The following is a 23,923-nucleotide window of genomic DNA, read 5'->3' as shown; positions in this document are numbered from 1 at the left end:
CATACTTAAAAATGACCAGAACTTTGAATGAGCTCCCCTATCTACACAGAGATCCACTGGCAGAGGAAAGAAGCCTTACTGGCTCAGGGTGTCTGAGCACAACCTCTGTCCAATCATTGCTTACCACTATGCCGACACAGGAAAACCCTTAAGGGACCACACTCTTAAGAAAGCACACTCAGAAATAAAAGCAGTTTCATGTATAAACACATACACATATAAAATATACATTTATACATACATATACATGTATTAGATACTTATATACATATATAATAAACATTTGTGTGTATGTGATATATATATATACTTTTTCTTTTTTCTTACTGAGCAAAGACATCAGTATCTGCAAATTACAGAGGAGAAAAACTGTAAAAATTTATTCCAGGCAAGTTACTAAACAAAAAACAAACAAAAACAGCAACAACTTTAAGTAAGTCAACAAAATAAATCAGAATCCAGACTTCCTACAATATATTATCTAAAATGTCATGTCCAGTTTCCATACAAAATTAATTAAACATGCAAAAAAATGAGAACACATAACTCATATCAGTAAAGAAAGCAGTCAATAGAGCAGTGTCTTGGTGTCCCCAAATATTGGAATTGCAAAGACTACCAAGCAGCTATTTTAAATATATTCAAAGAACTAAGGGAAACCATGTTAAAGAATTAAAAGAGGGCAAAGCAGGTACCTTCCACACAGCTTCTGTTCACTCAACTGTGGGAGGTGCCTTCTCCACAGGACATCAATGCAAGCTTGAATAAGCAAAACAATTTCTTCCTCCGAAGCCATGGTATATCAGTTATACAGAAATACCACTTAGGCAAACAGTCTTCAGGACAGCCTACATGGGCTTATGCAGTCTCAACAGGTCACCCCTCAACTTGCCCTTCAAGTTCTACCTCAGTTTGATAAGGCTATAAATTCAGCATTGGTGCAAAGGGTCAGGAACAGAGTCAATTTCAGGGGCTCTCTAAATATGCACAGATTTTGCAATCATGTTTGGACTTTCATATTGAATGTTGTTGAATTCAGAGAGGTGACAGAATTTATTAAAGTGGAAAAAGTGAAAACTGTAGCCTGTGATGGTAAAAAAAAAAAAAAAACAAAAAAAAAACTGGCTCTAATACTATAGAAAGAATAGAAAAAAAGGCTTTTTCATGCCATCTTCCATTTTTATTCATTGCTTTCTGAACAGAAGCATAGAAGAGACTTTTTAAATTTATTCTAGCAATGTAGAAATGACTACACTGTGCTCTACTATCAGAGAATTCCATTAAGAAGAAGCTTATAACTCTGTAGTTTTTAAATTACCTGTATTATACAGCATGAAGAAATAATGCTTTTTTTAATGACAAATCTAAAGTTGTTGGCTTCCTGAGAACATTCTCTAATAAACTCATCTTAAAACTTAAAAAAAAAAAGAATTAAAGGAAAGTATGATGACAATAAATCAACAAACAAAAATTCTCAGTAAAGAGATATAAATTATAAAGAAAAAAGCCAGATGCATTTTCTGGAGTTGAATAGTAACCAAAGTGAAAACCTCTCTAGAAGGGCTCAATAGGAAATTCAAGATGGCAGAAGAAAGAATGAGTGAACTTGTATATTGAGCAATAGAATGTATCCAAACTGAAGAACAGAGAAACCTATGATGTTGTTTATTGACAAACCTATAGGTGTTGTCTATAAACAACAATAACATGTAATGTTCATTCCAGAAGGAGAGAAGAAAGAGATGAGAGCTGAAAAAATATTCTGAAAAAATGACGGTAAAAAATTTACTAAGTTTGATTAAAATTGCGCATCTAAGAGGCTCAATGAACCTCAAGTAAACAATCATTCTGCTTGAAACTCTCTTCCCTGGCTTCCTGTGATGGTGTACTTTTATGGGTCTCCTCAAACGTCCTTGACTTTTCCTCTGGTGGGCTCTTAGCTTCATCGACCTTTGTGAACGAATGTGTTCACAAGTCCTATGAAATCCTTATCTTCCTAACACACACACTCTTACTTAGAAGTGACATCCATTTTCATAGACCATCAGTAAAGAGCGATTCAGATCTCTATATCACAGCTTCTTTATTTCCAATGCCTGGCTAATTACCTCTTCTTAGATATTTCTCTGCAGAGTGGTGGTTCTTCTTTTGTTGTTCATATTTGTATAATAGAATCAGCACTAACAGTGGGCAACAGAAAACTATTCACTATGACATTTCCTTCTCTTCCAACTTTACTTAGTTGCCAAGTTCTGTCAATTCTATTGATGATTGTATTCTCTCTATTCATTCCCACTACTACTTCTTAGGATTTCATTACTTTCTCACATATACTGATCCTAGAGCAACAACCAGTTTTTATGACTCTGTTCTCTTCTCTTTTTATTCCATTGTACACATAGTAGTCAGATTAATATTCCTAAGGCATAGCTCTGATAACGTCACTCCCTATTTTAAACAAAACAAAACAAATAAGATTCAATGGCTTCCCACAGCTCATAAAATAAAATCTGAATTTCTTAGCAGAATATTCCTTTCCAGAATTTATTTCCCATTATTTTCCTTAACCAACTCCAAATTTGAGCTGTGAAAAAAAAAAGAAGACTTTTTCCAGTTCAACTGAAGTAATCCATGATGTTTTTAAAAAGAAAGAAAAGAAAATGGGGTGGAGAGGGGAAGGTTATTACTTTTGGGTGGGTATGTGTTCCCTTACCACTTGTAAATGTTCTAAGATTTAATATTATGTAAGCTCTTGGAAGTGTAGAGTGGCCACATCAACCATGAGAGATGAAAAGCCCAGAGCATGTCGCCATGGAATGTGGTGAGCAGATGGACAGAACTGGGGTGGAGAAGATCCCTCCCTGCACTTTTTCAGCCAGTTACAGACAAGAAGACAAACCGATTCATCTCCTGAACAGCAGCACATTGTTACTAGTAAATGGATACAGATGGATACAGTACTTCAGTGTGAGGTGCATGCGACAAATAAAACAAATAGTAGAGCAAACATTTATATTTGGACCTGTCAAGGAGCTTGTAATTCTAGGTAGACATGGACAAGGATGCCCAGGCAAGCCCTCACAGGTCCAGAGACACTTGATAATGGGACACTGGAGAATCTGGATTATCTGGCATGAAGTTGTTTCGTTTTTATGAACATGCTGCTACCTGTACACTGCTTTTTTCTGGAAAATGGAAAAAGGTTCTATCCTGCTACAGTTTTGTGAATGGAATAAACTCACAGGTTATGCAAATGAGGTAATCCCAAATTCTGCAGATGCAGTTCCGGTGTGGTTCGACTTGTTTAGCTAAACCTGCCACTCCCACTATTTTTATGCTGAAGGTTATCCTTGGTTCAGTCTACAAATTGTAATGAATTCCGAGTATCTATGATCCAAATTAATGGTTTCATTATGAAAGGATGCATATTAGTTAAAGATAAAGAAAGCCAAAAAAAGAAATTCAACCGGAAGCCCAAACAGAGCTGTGAATAACAAAGCTCTTGTTCCAGGAAAGAACTGATGAGGTTTATTCTCCACGTTGTTGTTGCTCTTGCCTAACAGGCTCCAGGTAACTGGAGAATTTCTGCTGTGGCTACTGAAGGAATAATCTTCATAATTATGCCAGATTTCATACGGTCCCCCCACACTGCCAAGGTTTTGTTAAATGCAGGAGAAAAAAATCTAGCTAAAACAGTACACACTGAATTTATAGACAAAGTCCTCGAAGCTATTTCAAAATAATGAAAACAGGGCATCTTTTTGGTGGGGGGAGGATGAGGCTCTTTTTATTTCTGTGCCAGAGGTGGGAGGGAGCAGTAGGGTCTGCATCAGCGCTGGGGTGGGGAGTGTGTGGTGGGGGATGGAACTCTCCAGCTGAGGCAAGTCACAGCTGCACCCCCAAAGGAGTCCCGCCTTGTGTCTCTGGTGAGGGGGCCAACGTAAGTGGCACCCCCACCACTGCACCCTGGCAGTGATCTCTAGTTGTGAATCAGAGACTTGTTGTCAGGAGGAAATGACATTCTGAAGCATGTAAAACCATTTTACAGTGATACATCTGAAGTCTCTGACATCATCAAAGCATACTTTTTTGTCATATAATGAACCTCTGTATTGTTTGTCACTGTATGCCAGCAGCGCCTTGCACAATATCTGCATAAAGTAGGTTCTTGATGTATATTATGATGGAATGACTGGTTTTGGACATCTACTTCATGCAGGCTCTAACATGCAGCTATGTCCAAATATTTAGAGTTTTAAGAAGTTATAAACAAAATGTTAAATAAAGCATGTTCTATCTTTCCACCTTGACAGGTATGTCTTAATAAACATCTGGAAGGGCCAACTCAAATTTAGAATTCTGTTTTCTGGGTCATCAAAGTCCTTCCAGAATGGGGGAAAGTCAGCTGGTGGCCAACTCATTTTCTCATGCACAAACATCCTGCACCATGAAGAATTTAACATGCATGCGGTAGATACATGTCCCATCCATTCCCTTCTATGCCAGTTTGAAGTTATGTACCCAAGAAAAGCCATGTCCTTTTCCTTGATTGAATCTTGTGGGGGCAGCCATGTTTCTTTTAATCCTCATTCAATCTTTCTGAGAGGAAACTCTGATTGGATTATTTTTGTGAGGTGTGACACACCCAGTTGTGGATGGGAACTTTGATTAGATGGAGATATGACTTTGCCCATTCATGGTGGGACTTGATAGCTTACTGGAGTCCTTTAAAAGAGGAAATATCTTGGAGAAACATCAGAAGCAAAAGAGCCAACATGAGACCCAGATATTTGGAGATGCAGAAAGTAAATGCCCCTGGGGAAGCTGTTTGAAACCAGAAGCCAAAGACCCCAGCACATACCAGCCATGTGCCTTCCCAGCACACACAGGTGTTCTGGACCCATCAGCCTTTCTTGAGCCAAGGAATCTTTCTCTGGATACCTTAGTTTGTACGTTTTTATGGACTTAGAACTGTAAACTAGCAACTTAATAATTTCCCTTTATAAAAGCCATTCCATTTCTGGTATGTTGCATTCCAACAGCATTAGCAAATAAAAACAACCGCTGAGCCCTCGCCTCCAACCAGCTCCCTGGTGGCCCTACCTTGGGTCTAGGGGTGCACGCACTGAAGTCCCATTTCACCCGTGGAAAGATAGACCTGGAGAAGTGGCCTGCACAGGTCCTGAAATGAACTTGGGGCTTTTTGTGCAAGGTTATCCAAGCATGGTCTAGGAAAGTGTGTGTTGCAAGTGAACACAGACTATTGGCCTCTTGGATTCCTTATAAAGGAGAGGACTGGATGAAGGAAAGATTGGGCCTTCTAAAACATGGTCCTTTCTTGCCTGCACTAAAAGTGGGTTGCAGTGACATGTACCTGTAATTTAGTGGTCTCCAAAATTAAAAGAAACATTGTGTTATAAATTATTATTTCAAATTTTTTTGCTCTTTTTTGATAGGAGACAATGCGATTCCAGGAGCCAAAAGGCATGCATTTTAGTACCAGTTCACTAGTCACTACCACAGTTATATGGCTCTGAAAATCAATCTCAACTTCAGATTCCTCATAGCACCAAATGAGATAATGTATATATTAATATAAAGTGCTACCTAGAGAACATTATGCTGAGTGAGTCTAGCCAAAAACTAAAGGACAAATACTGTATGGTCCCACTGATGTGAACAGACATTCGAGAATAAATTTGGAATATGTCATTGGTAACAGAGTCCAGCAGGAGGTAGAAACAGGGTAAGATAATGGGCAATTGGAGTTGAAGGGATACAGACTGTGCAACAGGACTAGATACAAAAACTCAAAAATGGACAACACAATAATACCTAATTGTAAAGTAATCTTGTTAAAACACTGAATGAAGCTGCATCTGAGCTATAGGTTTTTGTTTTGTTTTGTTTTGACTTTACTATTATTACTTTTATTTTTGTCTCTATATTAACATTCTATATCTTTTTCGGTTATGTTGCTAGTTTTTCTAAACCGATGCAAATGTACTAAGAAATGATGATCATGCATCTATGTGATGATGTTAAGAATTATTGATTGCATATGTAGAATGGTATGATTTCTAAATGTTGGGTTAATTTCTTTTTTTCCGTTAATTAAAAAAAAAAAAAAGAGAGAGAAGGGGTAATTGGAGCTGAAGGGATACAGACTGTACAACGGGACTGGATATAAAAACTCAGAAATGGACAGCACAATACTACCCAATTGTAATGCAATTATGTTAAAACACTGAATGAAGCTGCATGTGAGGTATAGGTTTTTTGTTTTTGTTTTTTTTCTTTCTATTAATGTTTTAATTCTTATTCTGTTGTCTTTTTATTTCTTTTTCTAAATCGATGCAAATGTACTAAGAAATGATGAATATGCAACTATGTGATGTTATTAAGAATTACTGATTGTACATGTAGAATGGAATGATTTCTAATTGTTTTGTTAATTCTTTTTTTAATTAATAAAAAATATATAAAGTGCTATTATATAGCTAATAATTGTCAGAATTGGAACAAGAATATAAGTTTACTAATCCTAATAATTTTGCTATCCCATTCTTTTTTAATAAAGTCTTCTATATTTCCCACACATTGGCTTTGGCACTACTTTCTAGGACAACTCTGTACAAGATATTTTCCTGCATGAGCAAAAACCCTTCTAACTTCACCATCCAAACCTCTTGAGCAAATTCATCTTAGTTCTTTCAACTAGAGCTTGTCTACCTCCATTCTCATTTAACAATTACAATATGCATTTTGGTAGGACAGATGTAGCGTACTCAGTTCCAAGAAGAAGGAAGGAAGCATAATCAAGGAGTGTGATTCTATGTATTATCTGGACCCCTTATTAAATTATATCCATAAAATATCCATGGTTGTTTTAGGTAAGAGTCTACCAACTGGTGTTTGCTTATAGAATGTAGGAAAAGTACGGGGTGTTATATAAGAAGATTTTAGCAATTTATAATTTATTCAGGAGATAACACTTGCAAGAATTAAAAGTATTTATTAAAAGAGGTAAATAGGAAATATAAACTCTGGATATTTTGCCAAAATCATTTTTCATACTGTGCATAATATCTTATTCACTATTTTCCCCCACAGATGCCTTAAAATCATTATTTAATATAAAAAGTACTTTTAATTTTTTAACTTTCAACTATATTCTGAAATGTCAGTAATATCATATTCTGATCCTACGTGGATTTGAATTTGGGCATATATTTGAATTGCTCCAGGTTTGAATCTCTAGATTTTCAGCTACCAATTGTGTGACCCTAGTCATTGAGTCATTTTAAGCCTCAGTATGCCCATTTTCAAAATAGGAATAATAATAACACCCTTGAAAGGTTGCTCTGAGGATTAAATGAAATGATGTGAAGAAGGCAACTGGGACATTATGTTACTTTTTAGGAACTATCACTGCCAGAAGGTGTTCTTCTTTAGTGTTCCAAGGAATAGAGTTAAAGAGAAATAATGAGGGAAAGTTTTAGGTAGGTAAATATCGGGAGTATAAAATGATTTACCTTTCACTCCTCCCATAATAATTTATGACTAAGATATGTAAATTCCATTCCCAGCCATACCAATAACATATTGTGTTGTTTTTATTGAAAATAATTTTACCAATAACTAAATTGATGAGGTATTGTTACTTATAGTTGGATATGTTTAAAAAGAATAACAATAGCTAACATTTATTGCACTTATGATAGGCCAGGCAGTGTTCTAGGTGCTTTATGTATTTATGCTCTTATTCCTCACCTTCCTGTTATGATCTCCATTTTCCAAATTAAGAAACTAAGGCAGTGAGGGAGTAAGTAGTTTGGCCAAAGTCACATAGCAAATGCCCATAGGAGCACGGATTTGAAACCAAGCAGTCTGGCCACACAGCCCATGATCTTAACGGCCACTCTTAGTTCAAGCCCTTACAGCTGCCTCCGTGACCTTGTTTCAGGGAGGGTGCTGCCTAGGGTTAGACATTGGTAGATTTTCTGTTTCACTGTTTTTGGGAGAAATTGTGGGTTACAAAATAATCATGCTTAAAATATAGGTTTCTCATATACCATTTCTCATATACCATGTACTTTGCACTGGTATGGAACATTTGTTACAATTAATGAAAGTATAGCTTTACAAATGTACTATTTTACTATAGTCCATATTTTAATTTAGGATTCAGTTGTGCAGTTCCATGGATTTTAAAAGCATTTTATTCTACTCCCATATGTATAAGCTAAAGTCCCCCCTTTTAACCACATTCAAATTTATAATTCAGTGCTGTTAATTATATGCACAACATGTGCTTCCATCATCACCATCCATTACCATAACTTTCCCATTATCTCACATAGATACTGTGCTTAAAACTTTAACTCCCTATTCCCTACGTCTTCTGAATCTTCAGCTTTCATCTGCCCTTAAGACTCTCTGCAATTATCAGTGATGCCAACGTTTTTCAATTTATCTGGACTACTTCCGCAATTAGATCATTTCATATTCAAAATAATGAATAATGAGATCACTGTAAAGTTTAAGAACAAATCCTGCATGAAGCAACTTTTCCTATTTATAAGTTTTCTTCATATTTATGAGGTACTGTGGCATTGGGGTGAGAATCTAGGGGTTCCACATTGTTTAGACTGGTGTACCAGCTCTATCATTTGCCCACTCCAAGTTGCAAGATTGAAGATAAAATTCCATCCATGCATTCAACGACATTTGTGTGATATGCTGAGGATACAAAGAAACAAAGATAGCTTGACCTCAAGATTAGAATAGTGGGAGACAAATGTGTTCATTGATTAGTATATTAATGTTCACCAAGTAAAATAAATTGTATTAAAATAAAGCAGTTCAGATAGAGAACAACATAGTACAGAGTTGCGCTTCTTTCACAGATTACAATATTTTTTGAACTGCATTGTCTTATTTCTGAGTAAGGAGCAGAGGACATCAAATAGTGTAAATAGAGTGGTATTTATAAATCTGGGGCAACAAAAAAAAAGAAAGCACTTTTAAAGGGTGCTTTTATAGAAATGGTGAAAAGTATGTATTTGAGTCAGAAAAACCTGGTTTAGGTACTGGCTCTTCAACTTAGTAGGTTTATGGATTTACCAAAAATCTTTATTTAAAGATGTATTTATTAAAGCCAACTTACTATCTGTAAACTAAGTATGGCACTTACCATGAAGGGCAGTTGTGACCCAACATAAAAAGGAGGAAATATTAAACCTCCCTATGTGGGGAAGACCTGATATTCTTGCAAGCAGTAGGGACAACCAATTCAAAAAGTTGAGTCCTCAATCTTAGGGTTCACCCCTATGAGGCTTATTCCTGCTAAGGAGTTGCTAAGCCTACTTATAATTATGCCTAAAGAGTCACCCCCAGAAAACTTCTTTTGTTGCTCAGACGTGGCCTCTTTCTCTAAGACAGCTTGGCAGGTAAACTCATTGCCCTACCCTCTATGTGGACATGACTTCTGGGGGTGTAAATCTCCCTGGGAATGTGGGACAGAACTCCTGGGATGAGCCGAGACCTAGCATCATGAGATTGAGAAAGACTTCCTGACCAAAAAGGAGCAGAAAGAAATGAAACAAACTAAGTTTCAGTGGCTGAGAGATTTCAGCAGAATCTAGAAGTTATCCTAGAGGTTATTCTTAGGCATTATATAGCCACTCCTTTTTAGTTTATGGTGTATTGGGGTGGCTGGAGTGAAGTACCTGAAACTGTTGAATTGTGTTCCAGTAGCCTTGATTCTTGAAGATGATTGTATAACTATATAGCTTTAACGATGTGACCATTATGTGATTGTGAAAAACTTGTGGATGATGATCCCTTTATTCAGGGCTTGGAAAGATGAATAAATAAATAAAGACAAAAAATAAATAATAGGAAGGGGAATGAGCAGTAAAATAAAATTGGATAGATTGCAATACTAGTGATCAATGAGAGGGAGGGTTAAGGGGTATGGGATGAATGCTTTTTTTGGTCTTTTGTATTTTTGTTTCTTTTTCTGGAGTGATGCAAATGTCTGAAAATGATCATGGAGATGAATACACAACCATCTGATAATATTGTGAACCACTGATTGCATATTTGGATGGACTGTACGATACACAAAGATATCTCAGTAAAAACATTTTTCTCAAAAAAAAGCAAATGTGGCAAAATGTTAAAAGTAGGGAGATCTGGATTGGGACTATATAGCAGTTCTGCGTGAATTTTCTATTAATTTTGCAACTGCCTTTAAGTTTGAAATTATTTCAAAATAAAAAGTTTATTAAAATAAAAAAAGATATATGAAACAAACAAAATTAAAAAATCAATTAGCGCTCTCCCTCTTTCTCTGCCAGCGGCACTCCCGCCGCCATCGAGCACTCTTCTCCATCTTTCTCCGCTGGCGGCGCTCCCACCACCATCCTGCCCTCTTTCCCCTTCTGCTCCGGCGGCGCTACATCCGCCATCTTATCCTTCTCTTTCTCCTCCTGCTCCGGCGGCTCTCCAACCACCACCATGCCCTCTTTCGCCTTCACCGGCTCCTCTGCCACCGTCCTCGACAGCCTTGCCATCTTCACCTTTCCTCCTCCAGAACAGCTACTAGGGGAGTAGAAACGATACAGAACAGCTCCCAGAGCCACGACAGAGATCAAAAAGACAGCGTACCCCATCCTGGAACGGCTGACTGTCTGGGAGAACCAGCTCCGGTGAGATGGCCGAGGGGCACGGGTTTCCCGGGCGGGACAGCAAGCGGCCGGAGTCCCTCCCTTCCACCTTCCCAGGCCAGCTGGCAGAATTGGGCAGGCGGTCCCCTTAGCCGCGGCGGCTGGTGCCCCCACCACGCAAGGCCCCCCGGACCAACTGAGAGAATTGGATCAGAAATCCCCAGACCGCGGAGAACAGTGACCGGGGGGGTCCCTTCCAAACATGTGACTCCCCGGTCTGGCTGGGATCGGTGCACTCTCCTGGGCCGCGGCGGCTGGCGCCCTCCCGCCATGCTTGGCACTCAGGGCAGACTAGGAAATTCGGTCAGGCGCTCTCCCGGGCTGCGGCAGCCAGTGACCCTCCCCGCATTCGGACCCCCGGGCCGGCTGGCACTCTTCCAAGCCGCTTTGACTGGCAAACCTCCTCCACGGCAAGAGTTTTCAAAAGTTAAAGTACCCACAGCACCTTTTACTGGTGGAACCCGCAGACAAACGTGTGCTACGAGCGCCACCTACTGGGCAGGATAAGAAAAACAGAACCCAGAGATTTCACAGAAAAATCCTTCAAACTGATAAATTGAGGGAGGACATGAAGAAGACATGGGCTGAACAAAAAGAAGAAATAGAAAAACTGAAAAAACAAATCACAGAGCTTATGGAAGTGAAGGATAAAGTAGAAAAGATGGAAAAAACAATGGATACCTACAATGATAGATTTAAAGAGACAGAAGATAGAATTAGTGATTTGGAGGATGGAACATCTGAATTCCAAAAAGAAACAGAAACTATCGGGAAAAGAATGGAAAAATTTGAACAGGGTATCAGGGAACTCAAGGACAATATGAACTGCACAAATATACGTGTTGTGGGTGTCCCAGAAGGAGAAGAGAAGGGGAAAGGAGGAGAAAAACTAATGGAAGAAATTATCACTGAAAATTTCCCAACTCTTATGAAAGACCTAAAATTACAGATCCAAGAAGTGCAGCGTACCCCAAAGAGATTAGACCCAAATAGGCGTTCTCCAAGACACTTACTAGTTAGAATGTCAGAAGTCAAAGAGAAAGAGAGGATCTTGAAAGCAGCAAGAGAAAAACAATCCATCACATACAAGGGAAACCCAATAAGACTATGTGTAGATTTCTCAGCAGAAACCATGGAGGCTAGAAGACAGTGGGATGATATATTTAAATTACTAAAAGAGAAAAACTGCCAACCAAGACTCCTATATCCAGCAAAATTGTCCTTCAAAAATGAGGGAGAAATTAAAACATTCTCAGACAAAAAGTCACTGAGAGAATTTGTGACCAAGGGACCAGCTCTGCAAGAAATACTAAAGGGAGCACTAGAGTCAGATACGAAAAGACAGAAGAGAGAGGTATGGAGAAGAGTGTAGAAAGAAGGAAAGTCAGATATGATATATATAATACAAAAGGCAAAATGGTAGAGGAAAATATTATCCAAACAGTAATAACACTAAATGTTAATGGACTGAATTCCCCAATCAAAAGACATAGACTGGCAGAATGGATTAAAAAACAGGATCCTTCTATATGCTGTCTACAGGAAACACATCTTAGACCCAAAGATAAACATAGGTTGAAAGTGAAAGGTTGGGAAAAGATATTTCATGCAAATAACAACGAGAAAAGAGCAGGAGTGGCTATAATAATATCCAAGAAATTAGACTTCAAATGTAAAACAGTTAAAAGAGACAAAGAAGGACACTATATATTAATAAAAGGAACAATTAAACAAGAAGACATAACAATCATAAATATTTACGCACTGAACCAGAATGCCCCAAAATAATGAGGAATACACTGCAAACACTGAAAAGGGAAATAGACACATATACCATAATAGTTGGAGACTTCAATTCACCACTCTCATCAATGGACAGAACATCTAGACAGAGGATCAATAAAGAAATAGAGAATCTGAATATTACTATAAAGGAGCTAGACTTAACAGACATTTATAGGACATTACATCCCACAACAGCAGGATACACCTTTTTCTCAAGTGCTCATGGATCATTCTCAAAGAAAGACCATATGCTGGGTCACAAAGCAAGTCTTAACAAATTTAAAAAGATTGAAATCATACACAACACTTTCTCGGATCATAAAGGAATGAAGTTGGATATCAATAATAGGCCGAGAGCCTGAAAATTCACAAATACGTGGAGGCTCAACAACACACTCTTAAACAACAAGTGGGTCAAAGAAGAAATTGCTAGAGAAATTAGTAAATACCTCGAGGTGAATGAAAATGAAAACACAACATATCAAAACTTATGGGACGCAGCAAAGGCAGTGCTAAGAGGGAAATTTATTGCCCTAAATGCCTATATCAGAAAAGAAGAAAAGGCAAAAATGCAGGAATTAACTGTCCACTTGGAAGAACTGGAGAAAGAACAGCAAACTAATTGCAAAGCAAGCAAAAGGAAAGAAATAACAAAGATTAGAGCAGAAATAAATGAAATTGAAAACAATAGAGAAAATCAATAAGACCAGAAGTTGGTTCTATGAGAAAATCAATAAGATTGATGGGCCCCTATCAAGATTGACAAAAAGAAGAAGAGAGAGGATGCAAATAAATAAGATCAGAAATGGAAGAGGAGACATAACTACTGACCTCACAGAAATAAAGGAGGTAATAACAGGATACTATGAACAACTTTACACTAATAAATACAATAATTTAGATGAAATGGATGGATTCCTGGAAAGACATGAACAACCAATTTTGACTCAAGAAGAAATAGATAACCTCAACAAACCAATCGCAAGTAAAGAAATTGAATTAGTCATTCAAAAGCTTCCTAAAAAGAAAACTCCAGGACCAGACGGCTTCACATGTGAATTCTATCAAACATTCCAGAAAGAATTCGTACCAACTCTCCTCAAACTCTTCAAAAAAATCGAAGTGGAGGGAAAACTACCTAATTCATTCTATGAAGCCAATATCAACCTCATACCAGGCAAAGATATTACAAAAAAAGAAAACTACAGACCAATCTCTCTAATGAATACAGATGCAAAAAAAAATTCTAGCAAATCGTATCCAACAACACATTAAAAGAATTATACATCATGACCAAGTAGGATTCATCCCAGGTATGCAAGGATGGTTCAACATAAGAAAATCAATTAATGTAATACACCACATCAACAAATCAAAGCATAAAAATCACATGATCATCTCAATTGACGCAGAGAAGGCATTTGACAAGATTCAACATCCTTTCCTGTTGAAAACACTTCAAAGGATAGGAATACAAGGGAACTTCCTTAAAATGATAGAGGGAGGGCGGGCCGCGGTGGCTCAGCGGGCAAAGTGCTTGCCTGCCATGCCGGAGGACCTCGGTTCGATTCCCGGCCCCATCCCATGTAAAAAACAAACAAACAAACAAAATACAATAAAACAAGAAAATGTTTAAAGATGTTTCCCTTTCTTCCTCCCTTCCTTCCTTCCATCCTTCCTTCCTTCTCTCTGTCTTTCCTTCCCTTCCTAAAAAAAAAAAAAAAAAAAAAAAAAATGATAGAGGGAATATATGAAAAACCCACAGCTAATATCATACTCAATGGGGAAAAATTGAAAACTTTCCCCCTAAGATCAGGAACAAGACAAGGATGTCCACTATCACCACTATTATTCAACATCGTGTTGGAGGTTCTAGCCAGAGCAATTAGACAAGAAAAAGAAATACAAGGCATCAAAATTGGAAAGGAAGAAGTAAAACTATCACTGTTTGCAGACGATATGATACTATACGTCGAAAACCCGGAAAAATCCACAACAAAACTACTAGAGCTAATAAATGAGTACAGCAAAGTAGCAGGTTACAAGATCAGCATTCAAAAATCTGTAGCATTTCTATACACTAGCAATGAAAAAGCGGAGGGGGAAATCAAGAAACGAATCCCATTTACAATTGCAACTAAAAGAATAAAATACCTAGGAATAAATTTAACTAAAGAGACAAAAAACCTATATAAAGAAAACTACAAAAAACTGCTAAAAGAAATCACAGAAGACCTAAATAGATGGAAGGGCATACCGTGTTCGTGGATTGGAAGACTAAATATAGTTACGATGTCAATCCTACCTAAATTGATTTACAGATTCAATGCAATACCAATCAAAATCCCAACAACTTATTTTTCAGAAATAGAAAAACCAATAAGCAAATTTATCTGGAAGGGCAGGGTGCCCCGAATTGCTAAAAACATCTTGAGGAAAAAAAACGAAGCTGGAGGTCTCGCGCTGCCTGACTTTAAGGCATATTATGAAGCCACAGTGGTCAAAACAGCATGGTATTGGCATAAAGATAGATATATCGACCAGTGGAATCGAATAGAGTGCTCAGATATAGACCCTCTCATTATGGACATTTGATCTTTGATAAGGCAGTCAAGCCAACTCACCTGGGACAGAATAGTCTCTTCAATAAATGGTGCCTAGAGAACTGGATATCCATATGCAAAAGAATGAAAGAAGACCCATCTCTCACACCCTATACAAAAGTTAACTCAAAATGGATCAAAGATCTAAACATTAGGTCTAAGACCATAAAACAGTTAGAGGAAGCTGTAGGGAAATATCTTATGAAACTTACAATTGGAGGTGGTTTTATGGACCTTAAACCTAAAGCAAGAGCACTGAAGAAGGAAATAAATAAATGGGAGCTCCTCAAAATTAAACACTTTTGTGCATCAAAGAACTTCATCAAGAAAGTAGAAAGACAGCCTACACAATGGGAGATAATATTTGGAAATGACATATCAGATAAAGGTCTAGTATCCAGAATTTATAAAGAGATTGTTCAACTCAACAACAAAAAGACAGCCAACCCAATTACAAAATGGGAAAAAGACTTGAACAGACACCTACCAGAAGAGGAAATACAAATGGCCAAAAGGCACATGAAGAGATGCTCAATGTCCCTGGCCATTAGAGAAATGTAAATCAAAACCACAATGAGATATCATCTCACACCCACCAGAATGGCCATTATCAACAAAACAGAAAATGACAAGTGCTGGAGAGGATGTGGTGAAAGAGGCACACTTATCCACTGTTGGTGGGAATGTCAAATGGTGCAACCACTGTGGAAGGCAGTTTGGCGGTTCCTCAAAAAGCTGAATATAGAATTGCCATATGACCCAGCAATACCATTGCTGGGTATCTACTCAAAGGACTTAAGGGCAAAGACACAAACAGACATTTGCACACCAATGTTTATAGCAGCGTTATTTACAATTGCAAAGAGATGGAAACAGCCAAAATGTCCATCAATAGAAGAATGGCTAAACAAACTGTGGTATATACATACGATGGAATACTATGCAGCTTTAAGACAGGATAAACTTATGAAGCATGTAATAACATGGATGGACCTAGAGAACATTATGCTGAGTGAGTCCAGCCAAAAACTAAAGGACAAATACTGTATGGTCCCACTGATGTGAACGGACATTCGAGAATAAAGTTGGAATATGTCATTGGTAACAGAGTCCAGCAGGAGTTAGAAACAGGGTAAGATAATGGGTAATTGGAGCTGAAGGGATACAGACTGTGCAACAGGACTAGATACAAAAACTCAAAAATGGACAGCACAATAATACCTAATTGTAAAGTAATCATGTTAAAACACTGAATGAAGCTGCATCTGAGCTATCGGTTTTTTTGTTTGTTTGTTTGTTTTTTTACTATTATTATTACTTTTATTTCTTTTCTCTATATTAACATTCTATATCTTTTTCTGTTGTGTTGCTAGTTCTTCTAAAGCGTTGCAAATGTACTAAGAAACGATGATCATGCATCTATGTGATGATGTTAAGAATTACTGATTACATATGTAGAATGGTATGATTTCTAAATGTTGGGTTAATTTCTTTTTTTCCGTTAATTAATAAAAAGAAAGAATAAATTGTCTTGTCAAAAAAAAAATTCATACTATCAAAAAAAATCTTCACTTTGTAAAAATATTAGATCTTCCCAGGTGTGAAGTGTTTGCGAAACTAAACCTAGAAACATGCGACATCCTGGATGAAATCTTTACGATTAGATGAAGGCTGTAGCAGCAAAAGACTTCCTGAAGTCTGGATGGGTCCCTGACCAGACTTGCCTTGGCCTTGCGTTACCTTAAAAGAAATCCCACAGACTGGCAAGAGGTCCCAAATCCTGTAGGGTAGGGTTTGTGCCAAAATCGGGCTAAATGAAGCACTCTTTAGAGGGCTGCCTGGTCCTCAGAGAGTGGGGTGACAGGTGAAAAGGTGCCTTCGTGATTGGGGAGGCAGGCCTGAGCTGCAAGCTCCCTGAGGCAAGGGTAACTGTTTCCATTTTCCCCACAGTTCCTTATCACTCATAGTGAGGCGCACTGGGTAAATGTATAGAAAAAAAAAACAGTAGACCGGTTGTTACAAATATTTTGAAACATAATGGTACAATCAGGCCATCAACCAAAAAAAAAAAAAAAAAATCAATTAGCCATAGAAGTGTAGGTTTACTTCTGTACTCAATTCTATCCCATACATTTATATGTCTGTCCTTGTGCTAGAATCACACTGTTTTGATTGCTGTAGCTTTGTAATAAATTGTCTTAATTGGGCATTGCAAGTCCTTCAACTTTGTTCTTCTTTGTCAAGAAGATTTTTGCAGTTTTGGGTCTCTTGACCTTCCATATGGATTTGATGATTAGCTTTTCCATTTCTGATTGGGATTGCATTTAATCTGTAAATCACTTTGGGTAATATTGACATCTTAATGATATTAAATCTTCCAATCCATGAATGTGGAATATCTTCCTATTTATTTAGGTCTCTTTAATTTCTTTCAGTAATGATTTGTCGCCTTCTGAATACAAATCCCTCATATATTCGGTTAAATTTATTCCTAGACATTTTATTCTTTTAGTTGCTATTGTAAATGGGATTGTTTTGTAATTTCTCATATAACTAAGAGTTAAGACAGGACTTATACTAGAAACATAATATTTATTTAGATTTATATAATCTAAATCTATAAATTTAGATTTTATATAATATATATTCTAATATATACATATTAGAAATATAATAATTACCAAATCCATGGAGGTTGAAGAGCTATATTTAAGGGCAGCTCTTTTCTATTTCTAGGTAATTAAAAATATACCTTACTAAAATGAACTACGTTTTTTATGTAATTTTCAAAAACATAGTTGTGGTACCAAAAAGACTGACAGTGCATTTTATTTGCTTTGAGTTAAAATGAAAAGATGGATACATTGGCATATCTGGTATACTTGACACCTCCAAGGGATAATTTTTTAACTCTCCTCTTCCCTATATGATAATTATTTTAAGAAATTGTCACAAAATAAAATAATAATTATTATGACCAGAAAAGACATGTAGCTAGTGAAATTTTTATTTGTTAAAATTTGCATATAATGCTGGTAAAATTAATAAATTCATATTTTTGTTCCAAAAGCAGAACAAAGATTAGTGCTTTTGAAGTATATTAATGTGCTTTTTGAAAAAGGAGAAAAATTCTTATATTTACATATTGTTCTGCCACAATGATGAATAACAACATTGTAGTTTCAGTTTTTGAGACTTAATTTTGCAAATTCGCCCATGGTTTTGTCAAAATTCATCTTATGCACAGATTAATGGTCAATAGACAGTATAGCCTGATTTGTCAACTTATCTTCACTCATGGTTGAATGAAGAATAATTTTCATTTCAAAAGTTTCTTTCACATGAGAAAACATGCAGATAGTTAGGAAAGCTTAAAATAAGGATAAGTTTAGCAGAGATTCATAAAAATCACATTTCACAATAAATTCCAGAAATTGCAATACTTGTCATGCCTTTGTTTACTTGGGATCAATTCTAGCAATTTTCAAATGCTTCTACAGTTGAAAATTTTCTATAAAATAGCTTTACCAGGAAATCCATCATCAGTGCCTATCATATTTGGTAAAATTTTCCAAAGTTCAAAATGGTTGTGAATTCTTTGAGCCCACTTCAGCCTCAGTTTCTATCTCAAATTCCTGTGGTAGTATATATTTTTGTATTTAAACTCAGATTCAAAATAAAAAATCATAGATGAGTGATTATAAAGATGAAAAAACAGAACTTGACTGCTTATTCTTGAAATAAACTGTGCAGCTGAGTCCCTTCGTGTCAGGGAGCTAGCATTCCATTTCACTACCATGTTTATTGAAGACTAAGAAATAAAATGTTCTAATTTTCAACGTACACACGTATTTTTGAATTTCAGCAGTAACTGTAGCAGTTTAGAACCTAGACCAACAAAATATGTTTTTTCAGAGAGGAGCATCATCATTGACACTGTTTAGAACCATCAGTGCATAGCAATAATAAAAAGCAGACTGGCGGGACTTCCTGGAAGATGGCGGCTTAGTAAGACGCGTGGATCTTAGTTTCTTCTCCAGGACAGCTACTAGGGGAGTAGAAACGATACAGAAAGCGCCCAAAGCCACAACAGAGATAAAAAAAGACAGCGTACCCCATCCTGGAACGGCTGGCTGGCTGAGAGAAGCAGCTCGGGTGAGATCGCTGAGGCGCGCGGGCCTCACCGGGCGGGGTGGCAAGCGGCCGGAGTTACTCCCTTCCCCCTTCCCGGGCCGGCTGGGAGAATTGGAGAGGCAGTCCCCTGAAACCAAGGCGGCTGGCGCCCACACTACACGCAGCCCCCCAGACCAACTTAGAGAATTGGAGCGGAAATCCCCAGGCCGCGGAGAACGGTGACGGGTGGGGGAGGCCCCTTCCAAACCCGTGACTCCCGGGGAACGTGCACTCTCTCGAGCGGGTCGCTGCCACTGGCGCCCTCCCGCCACGCTTGTCGCCCAGGGCCGACTAGGAAATTCGGACGGGCTCTTTCCCGGGCTGCGGCGACCAGCAACCCTCCCTGCGTTCAGACCCCGGGCCAGCTCAAGCCGCTTCGGCTAGCGAACCCCCCGACGGCGAGAGTTTTCCAAAGTTTAAGGTCCCACAGCACCTTTTACTGGTGGGACCCGCAGACAAACGTGTGCCACGAGCACCACCTACTGGGCAGGATAAGAAAAACAGAACCCAGAGATTTCACAGGAAAATCTTCCAAACTTTTGGATCCAATACCCAGGGAAATCTGTCTAAATGCGCAGACGCCAACAGAAGATAACGGATCACGCTCAAATAATTGAAAATATGGCCCAGTCAAAGGAACAAACCAATAGTTCAAATGAGATACAGGAGCTGAAACAACTAATGCTAAATATACGAACAGAAATGGAAAACCTCTTCAAAAACGAAATCGATAAATTGAGGGAGGACATGAAGAAGACATGGGCTGAACAAAAAGAAGAAATAGAAAAACTGAAAAAACAAATCACAGAACTTATGGAAGTGAAGGACAAAGTAGAAAAGATAGAAAAAACAATGGATACCTACAATGATAGATTCAAAGAGACAGAAGATAGAATTAGTGATTTGGAGGATGGAACATCTGAATTCCAAAAACAAACAGAAACTATCGGGAAAAGAACGGAAAAATTTGAACAGGGTATCAGGGAACTCAAGGACAATATGAACCGCACAAATATACATGTTGTGGGTGTCCCAGAAGGAGAAGAGAAGGGAAAAGGAGGAGAAAAACTAATGGAAGAAATTTTCACTGAAAATTTCCCAACTCTTATGAAAGACCTAAAATTACAGATCCAAGAAGTGCAGCGTACCCCAAAGAGATTAGACCCAAATAGGCGTTCTCCAAGACACTTACTAGTTAGAATGTCAGAGGTCAAAGAGAAAGAGAGGATCTTGAAAGCAGCAAGAGAAAAACAATCCATCACATACAAGGGAAACCCAATAAGACTATGTGTAGATTTCTCAGCAGAAACCATGGAGGCTAGAAGACAGTGGGATGATATATTTAAATTACTAAAAGAGAAAAACTGCCAACCAAGACTCCTATATCCAGCAAAATTGTCCTTCAAAAATGAGGGAGAAATTAAAACATTCTCAGACAAAAAGTCACTGAGAGAATTTGTGACCAAGAGACCAGCTCTGCAAGAAATACTAAAGGGAGCACTAGAGTCAGAACCGAGAAGACAGAAGAGAGAGGTATGGAGAAGAGTGTAGAAAGAAGGAAAGTCAGATATGATATATATAATACAAAAGGCAAAATGGCAGAGGAAAATATTATCCAAACAGTAATAACACTAAATGTTAATGGACTGAATTCCCCAATCAAAAGACATAGATTGGCAGAATGGATTAAAAAACAGGATCCTTCTATATGCTGTCTACAGGAAACACATCTTAGACCCAAAGATAAACATAGGTTGAAAGTGAAAGGTTGGGAAAAGATATTTCATGCAAATAACAACGAGAAAAGAGCAGGAGTGGCTATACTAATATCCAACAAGTTAGACTTCAAATGTAAAACAGTTAAAAGAGACAAAGAAGGACACTATATACTAATAAAAGGAACAATTAAACAAGAAGACATAACAATCATAAATATTTATGCACCGAACCAGAATGCCCCAAAATACGTGAGGAATACACTGCAAACACTGAAAAGGGAAATAGACACAAATACCATAATAGTTGGAGACTTCAATTCCCCACTCTCATCAATGGACAGAACATCTAGACAGAGGATCAATAAAGAAATAGAGAATCTGAATATTACTATAAATGAGCTAGACTTAACAGACATTTATAGGACATTACATCCCACAACAGCAGGATACACCTTTTTCTCAAGTGCTCATGGATCATTCTCAAAGATAGACCATATGCTGGGTCACAAAGCAAGTCTTAACAAATTTAAAAAGATTGAAATCATACACAACACTTTCTCGGATCATAAAGGAATGAAGTTGGAAATCAATAATAGGCGGAATGCCAGAAAATTCACAAATACCTGGAGGCTCAACAACACACTCTTAAACAACGAGTGGGTCAAAGAAGAAATTGCAAGAGAAATTAGTAAATACCTCGAGGCAAATGAAAATGAAAACACAACATATCAAAACTTATGGGATGCAGCAAAGGCAGTGCTAAGAGGGAAATTTATTGCCCTAAATGCCTATATCAGAAAAGAAGAAAAGGCAAAAATGCAGGAATTAACTGTTCAATTGGAAGAACTGGAGAAAGAACAGCAAACTAATCCCAAAGCAAGCAAAAGGAAAGAAATAACAAAGATCAGAGCAGAAATAAATGAAATTGAAAATATGAAAACAGTAGAGAAAATCAATAAGACCAGAAGTTGGTTCTATGAGAAAATCAATAAGATTGATGGGCCCCTATCAAGATTGACAAAAAGAAGAAGAGAGAGGATGCAAATAAATAAGATCAGAAATGGAAGAGGAGACATAACTACTGACCTCACAGAAATAAAGGAGGTAATAACAGGATACTATGAACAACTTTACGCTAATAAATACAACAATTTAGAGGAAATGGACGGGTTTCTGGAAAGACATGAACAACCAACTTTGACTCAAGAAGACATAGATGACCTCAACAAACCAATCACAAGTAAAGAAATTGAATTAGTCATTCAAAAGCTTCCTAAAAAGAAAAGTCCAGGACCAGATGGCTTCACATGTGAATTCTACCAAACGTTCCAGAAAGAATTAGTACCAATTCTCTTCAAACTCTTCAAAAAAATCGAAGTGGAGGGAAAACTGCCTAATTCATTCTATGAAGCCAACATCACCCTCATACCAAAACCAGGCAAAGATATTACAAAAAAAGAAAACTACAGACCAATCTCTCTAATGAATACAGATGCAAAAATCCTCAATAAAATTCTAGCAAATCGTATCCAACAACACATTAAAAGAATTATACATCATGACCAAGTAGGATTCATCCCAGGTATGCAAGGATGGTTCAACATAAGAAAATCAATTAATGTAATACACCATATCAACAAATCAAAGCAGAAAAATCACATGATCATCTCAATTGATGCAGAGAAGGCATTCGACAAGATTCAACATCCTTTTCTGTTGAAAACACTTCAAAAGATAGGAATACAAGGGAACTTCCTTAAAATGATAGAGGGAATATATGAAAAACCCACAGCTAATATCATACTCAATGGGGAAAAATTGAAAACTTTCCCCCTAAGATCAGGAACAAGACAAGGATGTCCACTATCACCACTATTATTGAACATCATGTTGGAGGTTCTAGCCAGAGCAATTAGACAAGAAAAAGAAATACAAGGCATCAAAATTGGAAAGGAAGAAGTAAAACTATCACTGTTTGCAGACGATATGATACTATACGTCGAAAACCCGGAAAAATCCACAACAAAACTACTAGAGCTAATAAATGAGTACAGCAAAGTAGCAGGTTACAAGATCAACATTCAAAAATCTGTAGCATTTCTATACACTAGTAATGAACAAGCTGAGGGGGAAATCAAGAAACGAATCCCATTTACAATTGCAACTAAAAGAATAAAATACCTAGGAATAAATTTAACTAAAGAGACAAAAAACCTATATAAAGAAAACTACAAAAAACTGCTAAAAGAAATCACAGAAGACCTAAATAGATGGAAGGGCATACCGTGTTCATGGATTGGAAGACTAAATATAGTTAAGATGTCAATCCTACCTAAATTGATTTACAGATTCAATGCAATACCAATCAAAATCCCAACAACTTATTTTTCAGAAATAGAAAAACCAATAAGCAAATTTATCTGGAAGGGCAGGGTGCCCCGAATTGCTAAAAGCATCTTGAGGAAAAAAAACGAAGCTGGAGGTCTCGCGCTGCCTGACTTTAAGGCATATTATGAAGCCACAGTGGTCAAAACAGCATGGTATTGGCATAAAGATAGATATATCGACCAATGGAATCGAATAGAGTGCTCAGATATAGACCCTCTCATCTATGGACATTTGATCTTTGATAAGGCAGTCAAGCCAACTCACCTGGGACAGAGCAGTCTCTTCAATAAATGGTGCCTAGAGAACTGGATATCCATATGCAAAAGAATGAAAGAAGACCCATCTCTCACACCCTATACAAAAGTTAACTCAAAATGGATCAAAGATCTAAACATTAGGTCTAAGACCATAAAACAGTTAGAGGAAAATGTTGGGAGATATCTTATGGATCTTACAACTGGAGGCAGTTTTATGGACCTTAAACCTAAAGCAAGAGCACTGAAGAAGGAAATAAATAAATGGG

General features: G+C 37.4%; 1 pseudogene; it reads left to right on the top strand.

The window, feature by feature from the left end:
• Window positions 1-794: 794 nt before the first annotated feature.
• Window positions 795-2,104, top strand: LOC143683395 (transcription initiation factor IIA subunit 2 pseudogene; annotated as a pseudogene).
• Window positions 2,105-23,923: the final 21,819 nt, after the last annotated feature.

This window comes from Tamandua tetradactyla, chromosome 5 (genome assembly GCF_023851605.1).
Source record: "Tamandua tetradactyla isolate mTamTet1 chromosome 5, mTamTet1.pri, whole genome shotgun sequence".
In the NCBI taxonomy this organism is placed as follows: Eukaryota; Metazoa; Chordata; class Mammalia; order Pilosa; family Myrmecophagidae; genus Tamandua; species Tamandua tetradactyla.
This window is presented reverse-complemented; position numbering and strand designations above follow the sequence as displayed.